The sequence below is a fragment of the Macaca nemestrina genome, chromosome 4 (assembly GCF_043159975.1).
Source record: "Macaca nemestrina isolate mMacNem1 chromosome 4, mMacNem.hap1, whole genome shotgun sequence".
NCBI lineage: Eukaryota > Metazoa > Chordata > Mammalia > Primates > Cercopithecidae > Macaca > Macaca nemestrina.
This window is the reverse complement of record NC_092128.1, coordinates 61,065,781-61,089,680: the sequence shown is the minus strand read 5'-3', so window position 1 is coordinate 61,089,680 and position 23,900 is coordinate 61,065,781.

Sequence of the window (23,900 nt, the reverse complement as noted above, 5' to 3'; positions counted from 1 at the left end):
CAAAGATCAGATCCAGAATGCTGTCAAGAAAACATGGCTTTGGGGTAAAAATGAAGCCAATGTTTGGGAGAAAAACTCTGTGTTAAGATCCCAAAATGAGTTAAAATATTTTTCTTATGTATGTTTCAGGAAGACATAAGACCTCCCAAGGATTTTAAGGATAAGTCTTGGAGATACTATTAAGTAGGGTTTCTAGGAATCTTAAGGGCTTTGTCCTACAGCAGTCCCACAGAGTAATGGGACTTAAGATAAATAGCGAAAGGCATAAGTGAAAGATATTTATAGATATGGCTTTTGCCTAATGAATTGAATTATACTGATGCTTAAAAAACTGACAGAGTTTTTAGTAGAATCCAGCCTAGATTGAAAGGGATGTGAATAATATAAAATAAAAAGGGGCCTTTATAGCCTCAAATGTCTATGGGCAGTAAACTAAAATGTGAACATGATACAAAAGGCAAGGTGGAGCCACATGCTGCAGATAATCATTTTCAGGGAGCAGGCCTGGGTCCTAATCAAATAATAGCAGGTAGATCTGGCTGGTTTACAGAATTCTTATGGACTAGAAGCAACTTTTTATGTACCTTCTTTTTTACTCTAGGAAAAAAATTGTCTGTTGAAGTAATCCCACTGTTGAATGTCAGATGTGGTAGTAGTAGGAAACAGATTGATCCAGATGAACTGTAATAAAAACAAATTGCATCTGAGGAGACTCAATTGTATTTGGATCTATTTAAATAATGAAATTATTTATCATGAACTTGATCTTACAAGTCATTTGAGGGTCTTGGAAGAGAGTAAGTTCATTTTGGTTGTGTGTTATGTGCATAAACAATTTATGATCAGAAGGCATACAAGTGTAGTTTTCAAAAGTGGTGGCAAATTCTTTGATATTTCTCCCATCAAGTAATCAGGTCTAGGTCTCTTTCACTTGAATCTGAGTGCTCTCTGACAATTTCACTGACAGAGTATACCAGAAGTAATATTATGTGACTTGCGTGGCCATTATAAAAGATCAGGCACCTTATTTCCTAGATAACTTGGTCTTGGATTTCTAAGTCATATGTAAGAAGTCTGAAGACATCATGTCTGAAAAGCCCAAGCCACATTGAGAGGTCACCTGTGGACACTTCGGTTGATAATCCCAGCTAAACCATTCTTAGTTTCATCTCAGCGCTAGAACCTGCGTAAAGAAACCTCCAGATAGTTTTAGCTATAAGCCAATGCTTTTGCAGAACCAAGCAATTCCCACTGTGGCCTATATGAATTCCTGATTTGAAAAATCCATGAGCAAAATAAAATGATAGCTCTTTTCCACCACTAAGTTTGGAATAGCTCGGAACATACCACTAGGTTGGAAATGGTTTATAGTCAGAATAGATTAAACTCTTAATGTTTATAGCTACATAGAACTATAAATCCCAAGCATATTTACAAATAGAACAAAATTAGGGAAATTCAAATGAAAACTAGTTTAATATATCATTTTTCTGAAAAATAATTAATTAATGGTCAAAACATGAGTTCCACATACTGGGTGATAAATTATACCAACAATATTATTTTTCTTTAATTACTATGCAATTGTTATTCATGAAACACAATGTCATTTTACTTCATTTAGCCATATTGGTTACATTTTATGTCTTCCTCTCCTTTACTCATTAAAAAAGAGATCACCATATTTTCATTTTCATGATACCAAATTAAAGCTTTTTAAACTGTAAATTATGACTGAAAAAAGTTTTTTCTTTTACACTTAGAGAAACAATTAAACATGACTTTAATAACAACATACATGGGATGGTGGTTTTCCAGCATATTAACAAATTCAGTATTGTAATTTTCATTGCTAACAGAGCACTAACAAGACTGTAAACACACATGCAAGCATAAGCACTGAAATTGTATTGTTGTAGCTTATAATTGGTCTTTCAAAAGACCCAGTATATACATGAATATGGTGACAGATTCAGTTGATAAACAGTAGTCTGCATATGCACTTTAACATCTAATTACACCACATGAATCTAAAAGCAAATATAGTAATCTATATTTTTGACATATCTAGATAGTACAAAACATAAAATAACTAAAATTGTTTTACAATGTATTATTTTTATTAAGATTAGGCAGCCTTTTATTAAATGTTTACTCTCTGCCTAGCTCTGTAGTAAGAACTTTGCATAAATTCATATTTGGTTCATGTGAAACTAAAGCTTAGGGAAATCAAGTAACTTGCCAAAGACAGAATTGTTATGTAAATACTAGAGCAGATTTGGAAGCAGGATGGTCATCTAGGCTTTCTGATTTTGAAATCAAATCTCGTTAGCAATTTAAAGATTAAATTTTCATTTCTAACCATTTGCTTTCATGTTCAGTATAAATTATTTGCATATAAAGAGAATACTACCTACGTTACTTCTGATTAACCTATAGGTATAATGTCAAGATTTTATGGTTTTCATCATAAAGCATTATAATTATGTATAATTTTCTGACACTTATTTGTCTTACAATTCTAGTAATTTTCATGTCAACAACTGATACAGATTTATGAATGAATAATTCTCGTTAATGTAGAAACAAAACAAGAATAGAGTGTCATGTACATTAACTTGATAATATATTTTTGAAATGTTATTTTTGTTTCTTGAAGTAAGAGATAGGATAAAGAGTTAGGAGTGGAGAATAAAATACAGTTAAATGAAGGCTCAAAAAGACTAGGCAAAATCTGTATTACAAGAATATAAGCTCCCGTGGCTTCCCTTTCAAGACAAGGAATACAAAAGAACATAATTATAATGAATATCCCAAGGTCACTGCTTGAAGCCTTACTGCCTTTTTAATTTATCCTATTTTCACCAAAGTTCAGTTTATACAAATGTAGATATAAATCAGTGACTAAGATTAGTCATAAAGTAAGAGTCCGCTGTTTACCAAGTTTCTACTCTTTGATTATCCTCTTGAGTCTTTATTTAGACCTCATTTATTTTAGGAACTACTTTATATTTTTTAGTTCATGGCTCCTGATACATTAAATTTTAAGTAATTCTTTGGGATGAGAATAATGGGAACTTTAGTTTTCCCCAGATTTCAATAAATTGTGCTAAAGATATATTAATGAATTTCAAGGACAAGTATTCTGATTTTACAGAACCATGTTTTTCATAGGCTAGATTGAGTTGTTATATGAAGTCTTAACATCCTTATGATTACTCAGTTTTACTGAATTAAGATCTTCTGATTTGATTGCTCAGTATTAGTCACTAAATACCAGATGTAGAGCCTAGTATTCCCATAAGTCAATGACATCATTTATGAAAGGAAATTATTGTTTACTACATTCATCGTCTTATACTTTTTGTACCATATATTTTAACAATAGCTTTCTAAATTTAGGTAAATTGTGTCACAAATCTACTTTTATTTGAAATTCCTAAAATTAAATTCTTTTCACTTTCACAGAGCATGAAACATTGATTTTCATTGTCGATGCAGCAGATTAAAGTAGCATTTATCTATATTCTGACTGCATTCTCTAACTATAAAGTAATATAAAGTATTGATTGGATTCTCTTGAATTTCTGATTTTTAAAAGGGTAAACATAGATTTATGAAAGTAACCTAAAGCTATATACATAGGTTCAAAAACCTTAGCATTCATCCCTTCTTAAGTGCATGTGAAATAGTGAAAGCAAACATTTTAAGAAAAATGTAATTCACAAGACAGTAACTTGATATTTATGAATCTCACTAGCCTGGCAATTTTTCAAGATATTTTCAAATAGATGAGCTACATTTAAAGACTTTAAACCAGTGGACAAAAAAATAAGTTTTCACATTAAGAATGGCAATAAGAGTGATTACTTGGGAAAATTCATGTTATTCATCTGAAAACTGATTTATAAGCCATATCAAGTAAGTAAATTCTATGGGCTAATTCTTGAACATTACTTCTTCTGATACTTGGAAAAATAATTGTAAATATTTAATTTTAAAATATAATTTTAGAAATTTATTTTATTTCCAAATAATGGTTAAAAACAATAAAAATTTTATGGTGATTATTTCCATATTCTGTTTACACTTTTCTCATATATTAAGTTGATAAACTAAATGTCAAGCTGTTTATGCAGGAGAAAGTGTCTTTCTTTACATGTTAGAAAACATTCTGAATAGTATTTTAAAAGAGGCAAAGTTATATTGAGACATTTAATTTAAATAAAACACAAAAACTACGCTTTTAAGCATAATGTAATGTAAAAATGCATACAAAAGCATAATATGTTTCAATTATCAACAAATGTAAAATGAATTTTATATATATATATATATATATATATATATATATATATATATTTTTTTTTTTTTTTTTTTTTTTTTGAGACGGAGTGTCGCTCTGTCACCCAGGCTGGAGTGCAGTGGCCGGATCTCAGCTCACTGCAAGCTCCGCCTCCCGGGTTCACGCCATTCTCCTGCCTCAGCCTCCCGAGTAGCTGGGACTACAGGCGCCTGCCACCTCGCCCGGCTAAGTTTTTGTATTTTTAGTAGAGACGGGGTTTCACCATGTTAGCCAGGATGGTCTCGATCTCCTGACCTCGTGATCCGCCCGTCTCGGCCTCCCAAAGTGCTGGGATTACAGGCTTGAGCCACCGCGCCCGGCATGAATTATATTTTATGATAATATAAAATGTTCCTACTGCAAATGCTTTATAACTTTAAAATGCAAACTACCTAGAAAAAAATGTAGAGCTGTAGAATTTTTAAAAATTAAATGTAGCATGAATTATGTAGCCCAAGTGGAATACAGAGATAGTCTCCTTTATTCTCCCATTAGAAACTCACATCATATATAGTATTTCAGATTGAGATGATAGTAAAGTATAATATTTGCTATTTATCGTTATAATTTACAAATTAAACAACATAATATTATTAGGGGAAAATTGGACAACCATGGCTTTTTCCTTTTCCAGATAACTTCTGCCAGCCAACAGCCAATTCCAATGGATCATTTAAACAGTCTATGACTACTTTACGTTCTTAGAACCCTGTCCAGCTCTGCAGTCTGGCAAAATACGTTATTTCCCCAGTGATATCAAACTGGGAGAACGACTGGAAAGGTTTTGCAACAGGGCCAAGATCTCACGGTATTCCTCTCTTTAACTGGGGTCTAGGAGAAACCCAGATTTCCCTCAACAGATAATCATTGGTAAGAACAATATCCTGTATAATGAGGCCAAAGTGACTATGTGGTAGGTGGTGAATACTTAACACGTTAATGTAGTTTGAAGAGTGGGTGAAGTGGTTTTTTAAAAGATGAACTTTAATTTACTGAAAATTCATTGGAATATCTATGACAGATAAAGTAATCAAAAGATATCTAACAAAAATTAATATTCTCAAGAAGAAAAAACTAAGAAAATATAGATGTAAATACTTTCCACAGAGAATGACATCTTAACTGAAATACTTGCAAGTTGGAAGACATAGGAGAAAAACAATTGTTCTTACATCAGTCTAATCACTAATGCAAAAATTAATATTCATTTTAGCATTTCTAGCTCCTTCTTACAGGGTCTGTATATTTAAAATAGCACATGTATATCACAGTGTTCAGTCTATGAAAGTATTATAGTCTGGCTGACAGAGATTTTACTCTTCCGGGGGAAAAATAATAATTTTACTGCTCAAAACAGTATTTGGACCTTTTTTACTCATTTAAATGTCTAAAACAGGAAATAAAATTTTAAAATATCTTCTTGTTTTCAAGAAGCTTCTCAGAAATCATAGAGTTAAACTAAAACGACAAATGTTAAGGATAATTTGGTTAAAGAAAACATTATATTTCATGAGTTAAAATATAACTCCCAGCTTCTTAAAACAGAAATCTATACTCTTGCCAAGATCATTTTATACTCTGTCACGTACACATTAGTTTGTTTTTGAAAAAATAAGAAAACCTTTTATGTTATTTTTATAAAGACATTTAAAATTCCTGTAATTTTTCAACCTGCCGATTGCAAGAAAATTTAGTAAAGCACACCTACATAATTTGCCTTTTGATAAGAAAATCTGAAATATCTGTTTGCAGTAACTATCAATGGCACGCCCGGAAGCTATGCTGTCATTCTGAATAGATCTGTTTGACTTATCACTTAAAAGTAAGGTAAGTTCCCTAGGATCAAACACATACAGATGTTTAAGACTTATGGTACAAATTAAAGGGGGAAAATGGTCTTAAAAGAGCCAACCTGTTTAAAATGCAAACTTGTCTTTTAAAATTTTTCTCCTGGAGATTCAGCTCTCACCGAAGTTTTGTCGACATTGGTAATCATTCTCTATGAGATTTGCCAACGTTCACTGTCTATCCCCAATGGAAAGAGAGAAAATGGATGTTTTCCATCTGCAGCAAAATAGAGTCAAAACAAATGCATTTAAATTGGAAACATTTGTGGCTAAAAGAGCTGTTCTCTATGAAAACATCTGGTTGCACTTTTAAGTCACTGCCAAATAAACGCATGCTGGAAAATCTATTTTATGCCACACATGGTCACCCATGTAGATGTAGCCTAAACCTGTTTTTGTTTGAGGTCAACACCCTATTTTAGGAAGAAAAGTACAGATTTGTGAGTGTGCACTGATTTTTTAACAATACCGCAGAAATGACCATGGAAGTTTGAACATGTCTACTTTCTTCCAGACGGAGAACAGAGTAGGACAGGCAGTGCTTTTGATAGTTCTCAGGTAGACAATGCAAAGATGGAAATAATGATGGTTGTGGGACCGATCAAGTAACTACTTACTTGTGAACAAAGACTGCTTGTGGTTTCTGGTTTCAGCTAGCTCTGGCTATTTTTTTTTTTTTTCTTGTTTACATAGACTCAGATAACTGAAATGACCTGAAGAGATGGTATTTCAGAATATTTGGGTGACTACATTTATTTGTTATGGTAAGTAACCCCCAAATACCAGTGGCTTAACACAACAGACGTTTCTTTTTCACTCAAGCCTATTGCAGATGTTAGTGTTTGATGGGTAGTTTTCAGCATTGTCATGTAGGGACCCAAGTTCATTAAACTGTGTGGCTCTCCCAGTAAGTAGGGCTCAAAGATCTCTGAAGATGATTCTGTGTCTGAACATCACAGAGAGTTAATAGGCTCGTTCTGGAGATTTTTAGGTGACAGGCCTGGAATTGTGTACAGCACTTCCATGTTCACTAACCACACATAAAGGACTCAGAAATGTCCTGTAACTGTGAATCAGGAAGAATAGGATATGGGTGTTGGTGAATGCAAAGTTACCTCTGCTACACAGAGAATTCTGAATACATAGCAAGTTCTTCAAATATGAAAATACCACACTTTGCATTTTGTTACCTATATAATGCAATTGTCAGATAAAGTCATAGTAACTGTTTTACAATTGTTACTGTCCTTTGTCTCTTCTTATCACAAAGGATATTAGCTGCCTAATAAAGTAACCCTCAGATATGTTTCTGGAAGTGTCTTACTGGCACTCATGAAGACACTTGCTATTGCTGTACTACCTCTTTTCTGCTAGGCAGCTTCTGGGTATCACCATCTCTACTCATTATTGTACCACTTCCAATGAAGCCTACCATCTCCCGGTGAATCATCTGCAAGGTACTGCTGTGTCTAAACAGAATATTTGAAGGGAAGACAGCATAGGCCCTTGGGATATCCAGTTTACACTAAGTACTGTTGCAAAATGTGGATGAGGCTGTTAGACGTGGCTCCAGGCATTGATGCTTGTCTCTCAGAAACCTTCCCCCTTGTCCTTCACCTTCTTCCTGTAGCCCTTCTCTATATATGTCTTTGAGTTGTCTTAGGCTATCATAAATGTCCGAGCATGTCTAGGCATGTCTAAAACCTTTACACTCAACCAAGCCTGCATATATATGGTTGTATTTAATCCTTGCAACAAATCTAAGAGGTAGATCTAAACTATTATTATTGCTTCTATTTCTCTAATGAGGAAACTTAACCTCTATGAAATTAAGCAGTTTGTTCAATCTAGCAAAATTCTAGATTGGTTCTCCAAATCTAAAATTCAGGCTCTTAAACATTGCACTATTTTGCTACCTTTATGTTTCAGACAAGGCCTTTTACATTATTTTCATTAAATATGCCTCAGTTTTACATATTTCTCCATTCCTTTTCTCCTCCCTAAAATGCCTGTCACTCATTTTTACTGAAATTGGTGATGTTTAACTTAAAACAATTCCAGGTTAGTGCTTTAACAGAACTCACTGAATCCTGGGTGGCAAATTTATGCACTAATAATAAATGAGACATCCCATATAGAATATAGGGATGCGGACTGTGTGCTCAAAGAAGTAGCTGCTGTTTAACTTGAGCCAATGGTTGTCATTTAGGATGCATACTATGTATTGCCAAAGCTTATGATTTTCCAAGGGAAGCTAGGAATTTGGATTTTTAAGTGAAAACTTCAGATTTTGATTATTATCATTTTGCTCAATTTTTTCTTGGGAGGAAAAGGGATTTCTAACCTTTAATACCCAAAAATGGTCCCTTTGACACCCAAATATTGTTGTTATTATTGTTGTTGTTGTTGTTATTGTTGAGACAGAGTTTCGCTTTTGTTGCCCAAGTTGGAGTGCAATGGCATGATCTCGACTCAATGCAACTTCTGCCCCCTGGGTTCAGGCGATTCTCCTGGCTCAGCCTCCTGAGTAGCTGGGATTGCAGGCATGTGCCACCACACCCAGCTAATTTTGTATTTTTTGTAGAGACATGTTTCGTTTCTCCATATTGGTCAGGCTGGTCCCGAACTCTCGACCTCAGGTGATCCGCCCACCTCGGCCTCCCAAAGTGCTGGGATTACAGGCCTGAGCCACCGTGCGTGGTTGACACTCAGTTATTTTTATAAGTAGGAAATAAAAAGGCTGCATTCTTCCCGTTTGGTTGTACTCTAAATTTCATAACCATTACACATTTAATAAGTCACTCACACTTTCCTTTATTCACTCATTCATTCATGTGATTCATATATTCACATATTATTCCATTATTAACTGAATTCCATATTGTATGCAAGACATACAATATGATGATGAAAATGAATGATTCCTACATTCAAGGTGCTCATAATTTGAGATAGGAAAGAAATACATCAACAGGCAATTAAAATGCTTTTGAAGGGAGTGCAGTGATAATGGAAGGAATAATTAACTCCATCTGGGGATGGTATTTAATGATAAGTGGGAGTTGCCACAGGAAAAAGACACAGAAAGTACAGTATACATAACCTAGGTGGTTTAGAACAACAGAAAGAAGTTGTGAAAAAGATCTAAAAGTTCTATACTGCTTGAGCAGAAGATGTTATTGGGAGTAGTGGAAAACCAAAATATAGAGATTTATGAGAATAAGCAATATCTTACAGAACACATTATATTGCTAAATATGAATATTGGTCATGATAACATCTATATTAGCATATTATTCATATGTATATGTTTGGCTATTTTCCTTAAATACATCTTGAAATGCATAGACACCATAATAATCATCCTCGTATACTGTAAGAGCTGTCATAGTGCAACCAATATACATGTATGCACTTCTTCATTAACATATTAGTAAATGGGTCTGATGGCTGCTTGCCTTAGAATGTCTGCACTAAAATTAATAGGTAATTGAACTCTTTTTAAAATCAGAATATAAATATAATGTCAACAATTAGCCTTGAAATCTTATATATATGATTGAAAACATCTTCAGTTTATATTGTTTTTAATAGTTTTATCAATATAACATAACATTTCTAAGCAGACTTATATTTCCAATAAGAGAAATTGTGTAATTTACCCTCCAAAATGGTCATTTTGAGAGTGAAAGAACACTTGGTAATTATGCCAGGATAGGGTGGATGGTCATCTTACCAATACTCACAGCAGTAATTGACAGAAAGTATGTTTCAGACATCTACAAGTTTCTCTAAATACTCACTAGAAAAATATGAAATTAGAAAATCACTAACACTAGTCATTCTGGGCTCATGCCTGTAATATTTAAAAGAAAGGGCAGATTTTTCTCACAAAAAAAGATAACTATATTTGGTATCAAGAAAATATCCACATATATAAAAAGCTATAGGATGGTGGGGAAACTTTTGGTAAAGTTTTAAGGAGAAGGAAAATAGAAATATACGGTAGGCTGTATGATATTAATGTAAATGGGTCAGCCATTTAAAAGGACGAGTTGAAAGGTGAGCTACAGGATATGATGAAGATTTGATCACAAAACTATGTCAGAGACAAGAAGTACTTGTGATGTGGAAATGTAATAATTCAGATAGCAATAAATATATATGAGTATGAATTATATTTTACTAAAATAAAAGCATTTATTATATATTTATTTTGTCTTAGAGGATTCTCAAGAAGGTAAAGGGAGTAGGGTGAGCTGCTATCTTGAATATGAATCTGCAAGAACAAGGATTAAGTAAAGTTAATGCCATTTGAAGAAAAGTGAGCATGCGATCTTAATATACATGATGGCCAAGGCAGAAAATATTGAGTTTGATCAAAGATACCTCCTGTGTATTATGGATTTCCCCATCTTCAAGGAAAAGGCTTCACTGGTTAAAATTCCCTTGACTAAAAAGAGAGGGAGTATTTTAAAACTATGCTTATGAAGATGATTTCCTTTTCAAGAAGGAAAAAGGCAAATGAGTTGTAAGATGTGGCTTCTTAGAATACTTTATAATGATAATGTTGAAAATGAAATTAAGAAATGATAATTTCCTGCTAATATCACACATAATGTGTGTGCTATGGGCCAGACACCATACTTAGCACAACCTAAATACCTATTTTACAAAAGAGAACAATGAGACTTAAATAAAGTCAACATTTATTCAAATAATATAATAAGCATTAAGAGATACATTTTAGGTTTTGTGACAATGTAGCTAGGATTCAAACCTAAGTATCTCTGAATATGATTATTAGTAGCCATTTTGTCTTTCTTATAGAAGTATCCCCAAACAAAAGAGTAGAAAATAAGGTGTCCATGCAATCTTACCCTGTTATCATATAAGTATAATGTATACCTCAAGAGGATTATATACTACTCTGAACCAATCAACTTTCATTTGCAAAACAACCAAGTACAGTTTGGTACATTGCATTTAAGAAATCTGCAGATATGCTTTGAAAAACATGCATATATTTTGGAGGGCATTTGAGATTATATCAGCTAAAAAAGAATTACAGGCTTAGTAATATTCAACCTAGAGAATAGAACAAATGAACAATTAAGTAAAACTGTGATATTCCTTTTCAAATTCATGAAACAATGAAAATAATTGCAATGAAGCTTTTTAAAGGTAGCTCCAAAGAGCAAGATTAAGATGATAAAGGGGAAGATAAAGAGACAATTTTCACTCACAATGCAGAGAAAGACAATGGAGTTTACAATTTTGAGTAGCTCTGAGACAAGGGTGTCATATGCTTGTTGTCTATGTCATATATATACACAAATACAAATATGTTTAAAATATAAAGATATATACTATAGTATAAAATATACAAATAAATAGGTTTATGTTTATATATAAGTAAATTATTTAAAAACCTGTGAGGAAATCGGTATCATCTTCATTTTAAAAATAAGACAAGTGAGGGGTTCCGAGAAGCTATAAGTAATAGAGCTGCTAAGAGGCTAGCAGTCTTCCTGTTCTGTTCCCCATCAAGCCATATATGTAAATTGAGTTCTCCAAGAATGGAGTGAAATGTCCAACATACCTTCTTATAGTCTTGATTTTTTAATGTGCGAATGAGAATGCTAGAAGTGACTGTTATAATTCTTTTTTCCATCTCCAGACAATACCACCTTGCCTCATGTTCTACTAGATTCATCACCCGTTAGACACCAAATTGACCAAGATTGTGTTCATATGTTCAGGCCTAATTTGTAAGAGTATTGATGAGTTATTTTGTTATCATAAACTTGGGAATTTGAGGGACGAGTATAATTAACTTTGATTCTTTAAAACTGCCTACTTCAATTTCAGCAAAATTTTGTTCAATTTTCATTTTGCGACAGATTGATTGGGAATTACCCATATACTGCTTGATAACTAAGAATCCAAGGCCTGACTACTTTTCCAAACTGCATAAATCATTAAACCTTGAAAAGAATATTTTAAGAAAGCAAAAAGAGAAAAAATATCATTTACCCTCAACTTTGCCCTTCATTCCTCATCTGCCAATGTAAACACTCTATTGGGGAAAAACAAAACCCAAAACAGTGCTTTTTAAGCTGGATACCTTTTTTTATCAGAGATAAATTAGTTAGCAATTTTTTGAAGTTTAGGTTCTTTGAAGTGTTTGGGGGGGCATTTTAGAATAAAAAGTTATTGAAACCCACTGACCAACCAAATAACAAGCAAATACCTGAATGGTCTTATAGCACTGCTAAAATACTATGGTCCTAAATAAATGTATCAACTAGGAGAAATAGAATGTTTCTTACTAAACTTTCTATATATGTTAGTTTGATATCTTATGTGAAAGAATTCATATAATGAATGGGAACTGATACCAGTAATAAGATTATATAATTCGGAAAGCATAAACTACCATTTTCTCCAAGGGTTACTTAAGCCTTTGGTTCAAAAGAGCTTGAGTTCTCCATGAAAGGTCTGTACTTTTTCAGGCCCACAACCAGTGACTCAGGATGAGTAATAGGGCCAGGAATCTCCTTTCCCTCCCCTTCTCTCCTCTGTTCTTTCCTGCTTCACCAGAAAATACAAATTAATTGACTGTTTTTAGCATGCCCTTCTGTTGCTTATCTTAGCTCTTGACATTCAAAGATGCTTTAAAAATCCATGGCGATCTTATAACTAGACTGTATTTTAGAAGGAGCAAATGAATAATCAATGAAAGGGAAAAATATTGTTTTATGACTTAATGTTAGACTGGATATATTATTTACTTATATTTCATTTGTATAATGTTAAATAGAGATGTTAATACTTGCACTACTTTGTATAAATGTACAAATTTATATATACACATGCACATATACAGTTCTGGTTTGGCTGCCCTGGCTTCTTTATGTTTCCTAATCTTAAAAGCCTGTAAAGGCACACTCATTTTTTCCTCAGTTAATGATATAAAAAAGACTGCATTGACATGGTTAGATTCCCAGGACTCTCAGTTCTTTAGGGATGGACTAAATGGCAGGTTTCGTCACTTACAAAAGTGTCTGACAGTTCTGAGACACACACACACACACACACACACACACACACACACGAGGGGTCTTCAGAAAGTTCATGGAAACTGTATATTATGACAAATCAATGCATGGATTTCAAAATATTTTTGCATCAAAATAATTACATGCTAATTTGCTATAATATATCTGAACAGGACCTAGCTGGAGGCACCCAAAAAGATAATACAGGTAATACATCAGTTTGAAAAGAGCCCTTATCAGAGCAGTGTGAATTCTACCAAAATTAAAGCAAAAACATCAAATATGTGGTGAGGTTTTAGTGTAAGAATTGTGAAATCATTGATGCTTTCCAAAAATGTATAGGGACAATGCCTCAAAGAAATCAGCAGTTTGCAAATGGATAACTCATTTTAAGAAGTGATGAGATGATACTGAAAATGAAGCCCAAAGAGGCAGACTGTCCACATCAATTCGTAAGAAAAAAAATTAATCTTGTCCATGACCTGGCTGAAGAGGACTGATGATTAATAGCACAAACAATAGCCAATACCATAGACATCTCAATTCGTTTACCACACATTTTGTGGAAAAATTAAAACCGAGCAAACCTTTCACTCGATAGGTGCTAAAACTGTTGTGCCTGGGTCTGTTGCAGACAAGAGCAGAGCTTTTAATGAACATTTTTAAAAAGTGGGATTAAGAAGCATTTCTTCAAAGAGTAGTGATAGGAGATAAAATATAGCTTTACCAGTGAACTGAAGACAAAGAACAATAAAAACAATGGCTACCAAGAAGTGGCAGTGGTCCAGTCAAAGCAAAAGCAGATAAGTCAACAGCAAAGGTCATGCAAGAATTTTTGGGGGATGCTCAAGGCATTTTTACTTATTGACTTCCTGGAGGGCCACAGAACAATAACATCTGCTTGTTATGAGGGTGTTTTGAGAAAGTTAGTTGAAGCTTCAGCAGAAAAATTCCCGGGAAAACTTCACCGGGGAGTCCTTCTTCACCACTACAATGCTCCTTCTCACACCTCTCTTCAAACAAGAGCAATTTTGTGAGAGTTTCGATAACAAACCATTAGTCATCCACCTTACAGTTCTGACTTGGCTCCTCTGACTTGTTTTTGTTTCCTATTCTTAAAAATCTGTAAAGGGCACTCATTTTTTCCTCAGTTAATAAATGTAAAAAAGACTGCATTGACATGGTTAAATTCCCAGGACCCTCAGTTCTTTATGGATGGACTAAATGGCTGGTATTATTGCTTACAAAAGTATCTGGAACTTGATGAAGCTGATGTTGACAAGTAAAGTTTATATTTTTATTTTTAGTATTTTAATTCTATTTTTGCATAAACTTTTTGAAGTTCCCTCATCTACATCTCACATACATACATACATACACACCTATTATATAAACATACAAATCTCTAAATCTGTCTGGTCCTGGTTAGAACTATGAAATCTGTTAGAGGCATTCCAAAATTTATTTCAATATCATAAATCAAATCCTTGCACTTTTCTCTGGACCAGTTTTTATTGGAGACTGAATTCAGAAAGAATGTGATGTAAAATCTTTACCATAGTTTGTCCCTTATGGTTACTGTTCCAAATAATGATTGAACCTGACATTCTTAGTTACTGAAAATGCCTCCTTGAAAAAAAAAAAGAAAGAAAGAAAACTACTACAACCCTTCCCTGAAACTTTCCCAAAAACTGTTGACATAGTAGTGAGTGTACACAGACAATAGATATTATACTTTAAACAATTGCATAATTTGTTAAAGGATGATAAATTCTGTGGAAGAAAACAAGATAGGGAAAAAGGAAAGGGAAAAAAGAAGAGTTCCTATTTAAATCAGATGATGCAGGTAAATTTCTTTTTTTTTTTTTTTTTTTTTTTTTTTTGAGACAGAGTCTCGCTCTGTCGCCCGGGCTGGAGTGCAGTGGCCGGATCTCAGCTCACTGCAAGCTCCGCCTCCCGGGTTCACGCCATTCTCCTGCCTCAGCCTCCCGAGTAGCTGGGACTACAGGCGCCCACCACCGCACCCGGCTAATTTTTTGTATTTTTTAGTAGAGACGGGGTTTCACCGTGTTAGCCAGGATGGTCTCGATCTCCTGACCTCGTGATCCGCCCGTCTCGGCCTCCCAAAGTGCTGGGATTACAGGCTTGAGCCACCGCGCCCGGCCGATGCAGGTAAATTTCAATGAGAAAATGATAATTGAGCAAAACTTTAAAGGAGTTGATGACCCAAGACATGTGAACATCTAACGTAAGAATTTTCCAGGAAGAGAGAATGGTCATTTCCAAGAGCGTGGGACAGCAGTGTGTCTGGTAGAACATATTTGACAAAGAGCTTGGGATTTTAGTATTAGATTCTAAGAGAATATACATGCTTAAGACTCAAAGGGAGTAAAACTCTCATGATAGAACTTAATCTAGAATATCATGATAGACAAAATCTTGTTTATTCATTCATTGATAAAACAAGCCTTTCCTTGACCTCAGCACTGGAAACACAAACACAAGCTAGACAAATAGGAAAAAATTCATGTAAACAGAGCATTACACTCCATAGAACAAATGCCATAGGAAAGTGCACAGAACACTTTGGGGTGATAGTAGAGGGAGGGAATGTCTAAGTATCCTGGGAATGTCATGAATGCCTTCACTAAGGAAGTGACTTTTGATCTGGTTCCTAAAGAATTTTTAAAGTTTCACAAGAAAGTAATGAGAGAGATGCATTTCTGGGCATAGAATCATATCTGTAATGCAAGTATGGAAGAGAATATGAAAAAGCATTGAATTCGCTGAATGTGTGGTACATTAGAAGGGAAAAGAAGAAATGAGTAAAGTGTAAAATACTGCATGCTAAGTGGTTTGGACTCTCTCTTCTGTAGGAAGGAAGTTTTAGTATAAAAATGACATAATCAGGTTTGTAAATTACAACTATTTGATGGCAGATATGGAGGATGGATTGCACCATGCCGGCAACCATCTCCAGTTACCAGCCATTCATAAGAGGTCCCTGTATATACACGTGTAAAGATGCTTTAATTCTTCAGGGAAAGCTTTATAACATTACGTAGGAATCTTATTGCTAGTGTTGATGGAGAACAGAACTCAGAATAGGATAGGTTACTTCCTAAAATATTCAAATCACAATCCCATGGGGGTGTTCAATATGAGGGTCTACAAAATTCCTTTCTAGACTTTGACTTATTTAATGAGGTATCCTAAGTAACTCTAAAGCAATATAAAATATTTGAGTGTTTCTCATATATCCTGTATTGTGCTAGTTCCTTTTATGCATTACCTCATATATTCATAACAGCTCTGAGGTAGTTATAACTTTCCACATATTATAAATGAAAAAGAGATTTCTAGGGGAAGTTAAACTATATGCATAGATAAAATAGCTTTTTTAAAAAAAATCTTGTACTTCTGATTGCAAGTGTGATGCTTTACCACTTCCCTGAAAATGTGTCAGACTTTGGAGTTGGTAGCATTCTGCCATTAAGGCATAGCACACGTCTGAAATGATTTCTCTTCTACAGGTTTTGACCTGGGACTGGTTTATGCATTCACAAAATACGTTTTTGTGACTAGAAAAATAATGAGTTACTTCTGGCAAGAAATATGAAGGGTCTGAGATTTTGCCTTACTTGCAAGCTGAGAGGTTGACTTCCCACAGGTTCATGTATACTGGTACAAGACATAAGACTTTGGGGTCAGATACACAGGACATTATTATTATTATTATTATTATTATTATTATTATTATTATTCACAGGAATTGCAGAAGCCAGAGTGCCAGCATTCACACTGGTTCCTTCAGTCCCAAATCCTAAAAAGTAAGGCAAAGAGGGCCAAGTGATGCTTGCACATGGCCATGGGTTGGGTTAGAGAAGAAGAATTTTGGGCTTAGGGAATGCCAATGTTTTATAAGGGACATTAAGTGTACCTGATCTTTACCCAGGAAGGAGAGCTTATCCCACCATTTCTACTTTACACACTTGAAATCCCATGGAATTCTCGAAATGTAAACATTTCCGAGAACTTGACCTGGGTAATCTAAGCTAAGTTCTATTCCACTGCCATATGGAAGATTATTTTATTTTATTATATGTTTAATAAGACTGTGTGGAATTTATTTTTATCAAAGTATAAAAGCTATCACTCTTTGGTAGTTTGTGATGCCACAGTTGAAGGATGAGTATGCTCCAGTGTATTTTTCTAGCACTGTGATTCCTTGAATCATATACACCCTTGTTTGTTCTAAGCAGTAGAGAGATGCTGTTGCCAAAATAATTTAACTTTTAAAGAACTATTATGGATGAATAATGCTCCAGGTCACCCTGAATTTCTTAAGGTCATGATGCAAAAATTTGTATTTTATCACCAAACTCAACTTTATTAAGTCAGTCAGTGGATAGACCAAGGAATTATTTCAACTTTTAGAGCCTATAACTTTAGATGAATTTTCAGACAAGCCATTGACACTACAACTAAAGATCAAGCAATTAACCGTAGCTCGTCTTTGGATAAATATGATTTAAAGCAAGCATTAGAAATCATGAAGACATTCAGAAAGTAAACTGAGTAATATTCATGAAGTATTGCAGAAACATTTACCACACTGTGAAAATAACTTTTCAGGATTCTAAGTTAACATAAATGGAGTTAAGAGGGAAAAAAAAAAAATCCCTGATTGTGAGAATGTTGGCACTGCCACTGTTTGAGAAACATAAGGTTTGCAGCCAGAAGAACTTAGTGAAGGTGACATTAACCAAAATTAAGAAAGTGGTTGTGCTTAAAAGGATGATGATGTCCCGGAGGAAGTGACATTGTCAAAAAACTTCACATTAAGGAAACTCAAAGATATTTTACAACACTGAAAGTGCAAATAATAAAATGTGGGAAGCTGATCCAAACCTAGAAAGGAATAGGATGATTTGCTAAGGCCCAGAAAAGATCCTTGCTCCATAGCGGACAGCAAGCACTGTTCGAACTGCTCTTGAAATATCCTTCTTAACAAAGAAAGAAAACATTTTAATTCTCATTTACCGTGTATCAGCTAAATATTTGTTTTACTATGTGTTTCACCTCTATCAATTTCTAAGCTATAATAAAAAATTTTAATGTTTTGACAAATTTTTTAAAAATACTGTAACCATTATGACTTTCCCTATGGATTATTAAGATTGATTTGCACAATTTCAGCTTACACAGGCATTTTTATAGTCCTGCAATACTGTATAAAGCAAGTACTTTATATGTATATATGATTATTTATGATATAAATATATATTTCACATGCCAGAGATTGTTTTACAAGTATAAAGTGTGTGAGTATCTTTATATGTTCCTGACAACATCTTGTTTTTTGTACTCATTACCTCTCACATAGAAAGTTATAAATCTATCATTCGCTCCTCCGTTTTCTCATCATCCATTTTCTCAACCCTCAGTGTCCTTCCATGTGAATCTTTCTGAAATGCATTTGTGGTCATGTTGCAACCTTTCTCAAAAACAAATAATGAAAACTGTCTGTGAATTTTATTAAACAAAAAATATTTTCCTGCTATCCTACTTTTCGTCATGCTACCTTCTCCACCAATGTCTCATTTCTCCCTTTTCATCTTCCATTTATTATATGAATATATACATTGATAAATGAATAAATTAGCAAGTATTTATTGGTGCAATATTTCATAAATATTAAATCAATTAGCATTTTCCAAAATGTGATTTTTATACACAAGACAGTGTGTTAAATGATTTATTTTGGTGCTAGAATGAAATATTAGAACTTCTATTTACATTTATTCTTTTAAAATCTCAAATACAAGAAAAAAACTAAGCTTTAATATTTACGTGTAGGTATTGGCATTCTTATGGAGTTCTCATGTCAAATATTTACAAGTAGAAGGCAGGGTGAGAGTTTTGCACAGACAAGGAAATTATCCCACGCTTGTTCATGTTCAGTGTATTGCAATCAATTAGACTTCATAGAAATGCAGTTGAACTGGATTTATGCATTATATAATATTGTTTAAACTAAATCTCTCTTCACTAAATAAAAAATTTAAATTCAATTAGGCCAGAATGAGGATAAAAAAGGTTTGTGCGGAGGGAGTTGGGGTAAATAAATCATACTGGGCATGCTTACCTCTAGGGTTAGGAGCTAAAAGTTGATCTACCCAGAAGTCGGCCAAACAACATTCAAAATTATTCAGAAGAAATCATTGCAGTAAATATTTACATGCACTATTGTTAATAATGAATTTTAATGTTAGTGTACATTTTCCCTGGAGATTTTCGCTCATGGTAGCACAAATATATCACAGGTGGCAAAATGTTAAAATTTAGCACCCAGAACATGAAGTCAAAATTATACAATATTTTAGCAATGTTATAAATTCTGTGTACATTTTGAACCTGACAAAATTTTACTAATTCAGCAATAAATAAATAGCAAAAGACAGAAGTTCACATTTGACTGAGGTAATAAGTTTTCTTCCTACAGTGGAAATTGGCTAAAAGAGATGATGTGGAATAAAAGACAAAGTAAAATGTATTGCTCACTATCACAGTTTTGTAAGATGTAGAGAAATGTTAGAAAACTGATTAGAATTAATCATTTAGAGTGAAAAATTTGCTCTATAGTTGAATGAAAGTTCAGGTTTTTAAACATAGCTTATGATATCTGCAATATTATATTTTAATAATGAAAAAGTATCACTTTCTTTGAACTACTAAAGGAAACATTCGCTAAGCAAAACATGGTCTCATCCAAAAGTGACTACTGGAAAGAAAATAGAATTTATAATTCATGGGGAAAAACTGAAGGGTAATTTTTATATAATGGTGGTTTGACCAGAATTAAAGCAAGCAAACAAAGAGTTTAAGAATTACTTTATAGAAATAGCATCATGTATGAAATACATTCATTTGCAATATTCATAAGAAAGTTTATTACAGAAAAGATGTGAAAATTTAAGCCAGAAGCGGAAAGCAGTCATTAAACACAGATCGCGCTCTAGTCTTACAACGGCACAGTCAGATGGTGCAGAGCCGGACGGGAACGACGTCGGACGCGCCCATTCTTGGAAAAATGTCTCTTCAAAGAGAAGCCTCCCAGACCTCTACCTGGGTCGTTGCTAGCTGGTGAAGCTCGTCGGTGTCCCGGGCACCAGAGAGGAGGCCTGCGGAGGAGGTGAATCGAAGAGTTCCTGAGGGCCATAGGGATGGCCGAGGTGGCAGCTGGAGAGGCCCCTGTAGACTCCGGGAGGCGGTGGCTGCTGGTCACCGGGAACCGCCGCAGTGTTTTGCTTTGAAGAACCACTTTGTCGGCGCGGTGCTGGGTAGAGTGCGGTGGCGTCAAAAATAAAGAATATACAAAGTACAACAAACACCGCAATCTAAACAATGCAAGAACAACCAGAATCATTACTCAAAAATTTTAGCAGCAAGATAATGCAAACAAAAGCAAAAGCGGCGATAGATAATTTTATTAAAAAGCCAGAAGAAAATTACAGTTCAGAATGCAGACTTGATTTACCACCATTGAAGAAAAACTTAGTCGGGGAAGTATTGGACATGCCGGCACTATGAAGAGACCAGACTGATTCGACTGATTCTTGAAACAATGGTGTTTAAAGATGTAGAATTCAATGTTTTATACTTTCCTTAATAAAATGAGAATTATTTTTACTTGGGAAACAAAACAAAACCCAGATCCCTAAGAATCATAAAGTTATATAAAGAGATAAAGCACAATAATGAAAATATTTTGTACCCTACATATTTATTTGTGATCCCTTGGCATCGTGTTTATAGAATTGTCAAATTTAAGGATGAGCTTCATATTTTTCCGTTAGAAAAGGACAACTTTTCCAACTTTGTTAATTTATTATTAAACAAATACAATTTAATAATACGATAAAGACTATGAAATTTATTTAAAATATTTTATACAAAATTTTATAATATACAATTGTATTTATAAATACAATTCTTCATGAAAGACAATAATGAGTACTTTATCAGTCCCACAAAGATAATTCTGGCATTTACCGATGAATAAGGAAGCAATTGTCATCTGAAAGAAACTCAGTATGGAGAGGCTTATTTGAAAATGTTTCCATCATTCTAGACTTCAAACCACTACAGTTGTGTCACCTCCACAAACACTTATCTGCCTACATGTACCGGAAAACAGAATTTTCTAATCAGCGTAAAAATCTTCCACATAAAAAATGTCAGTAGGTTTTAAACTAGTAAAAATGTAAAATGAAATACTACCCAATTGATTTGAAATAAAATCGGATTGACATCAAGGATGAAGAATATTTTACAAATGGCTCTATTCAATACTTTTTAGTGTTGGTAGATAAAACCAAAAAAATGAGTTTATGATTTATTAAGTATAAAATGATGCGTTTCTATTTAGTTATATTTGTGAGGGATGTTAGGGATCCTTTGTATCTTTAAGAGCCACTGAGTATGAACATAAACTGAAATTTGGTCTTTGCTATGAACATGTAATCTCATATAATGTAAAATCATGTTTTCAACAAGAATAAAGCATATTAATTTTTTCCACTCCAAGTATTATGACATAAATATTAAGTACTTTATTATACAAATATGTTTATGTTTATTATTTAACATTTATTGTATAATTAATTCATAAAATGAGTTTTAAAACTTTGATTTATCTTTGTCATCTCATGAAAATTAATAATAAGTACTATAAAATGTTATTTGTAACATTTTAGAAACAGAAAAACATTTACTGTGGTATATTTATATCATTTGCAATATAATATGATGTGATAGGTATAACATAATATAATACAGTATTTTCCACATTTATATCATTCTTTTGCATTCTAGTTTTTATGTGTATTTCATGAGCATATAAAATATACCGTGCTGTGGTGCATTTAAATAATTTATGAATATAGAAATGCACATATATTGAGAGAAACACGCTGAAAACTATTTTTCCAATACGATGCTGTTACCAAGACTTTGGTGCTTCAAAGCCTCAAAGCCTCATTTTTTAAAAGCCACCACTTCTTTGAAGGTTTCTCTCTTTCGTCCTCTTTTGAAAGTGTTTCCTTCCTTTTCTGAACTTTCGTGTTATTTTACTGAAACATGCTACCCACTCTGTTGTGGCATAGCCATTTTTATCCAGCCATTATCTTTGCTAGGTTACAAATGACCTAAGAGTGGGTCTTGTTTAACTTTGGAGTTACTCAGCCAACAGTAGAATGGTGAGTATACAACTAGTTGCACTCAGAAATAATACTAAATCATCTCAGGGTTTGCAAATATGTATGCGGTCATATTAAAAATAATTCTTTATTCTACTTGCAGAACAGCTTCTATTAGGTAAACAGGGTTTAAAAATTAAATCACCTGAACTTCTTGCCAAAAATTCTCCATAGGTTACTCCACGTCAACTCTAAAGACTTATGTTTTAAATTGTTGCTATGTAATGATCCTAGCCTTGCTGACAATCTTCTTACCAGGTACAAACGGGAAACAGAAACAGAAGCTGAAATATGACCTATGTGCATAATCACTCAATTAAATAGAATAAAACTATTGGCTTCAATATTGAGTAACAATGTATTGACTTGTTGGCTTAATTTGTGTAAAGATTGAATTTGTATAAATAGCCAAAGCCATGCCCTTGTTTGTAGACGTTGCTAAGGGCAAATGGGGAGCTGGTCTAAATATGAACATCTTCAAGACTTTGTTAGTATGCACAGGTTTATGTAAATTTGATATTTGCTTTTAAGGAAACTAATTGTTAATTATGGAATTTGAATCCCTGCTTGAGATCCTTTTAATTCATTCAATATTTCTTTCTCATTTTCATTCTTGTTGTTTGCGTGTGTGTGTATGTGTGTGTGTGTGAGACAGAGAGAGAGAAAGTGATATTAAATAACGAACAAAAAAACTCAATTCTTAATATTGGATTATTTTAGACAGGATTCTACTTTTGGTAATTTTTTTTTCCGTAAGAGTCTTCTTTTTGTAGAGTAATTTGCTATGTAAAAATATTTATTTTATAACAAAAAGTCATATAAAATACTATTTATCAGTTTATTAATATTTTTCACATTTATGTTATTGTTTTAGACATTTCTTATATATATTATTTCCTTTTATTCATCTTACATATTCTGGGAATGAGTTTCAGAATATGCCTATTTTCTGTTTTCCACTATTGAGGTGCGGCATGATGTAATTTACAATGACTCACACCTAAACCAAAAACAGACCTTTTCTTTCTAAAAAAGAAAAGCAATGACAAGAATTAAGCAAATTAAAGAAGAAAGGTCTTTTCCTTGATTTTTTCAGTTAGCACTTTAAATTGTAACACAACAAACTTCATATTTAAAAATATAGCTTATGTGAGCATGCGAAATGATTTCACTGAAATGGTCAATAAACTGAAGGGAGAAATTAGCAAAGTTTTCTTTTGAAATAATTCATATTGAACAAAAGAATAAACTCAAGATATATTAAAGCTGGGATCTAAACTTGTACTTTCCTGCAAGTTTGTTCTATACAGTTCATCACTGAAAAACAATATTGATATGTTAAAGAAAAAAACTTACTCAGTTTTAGATGAAACTTTTTACTCTGATT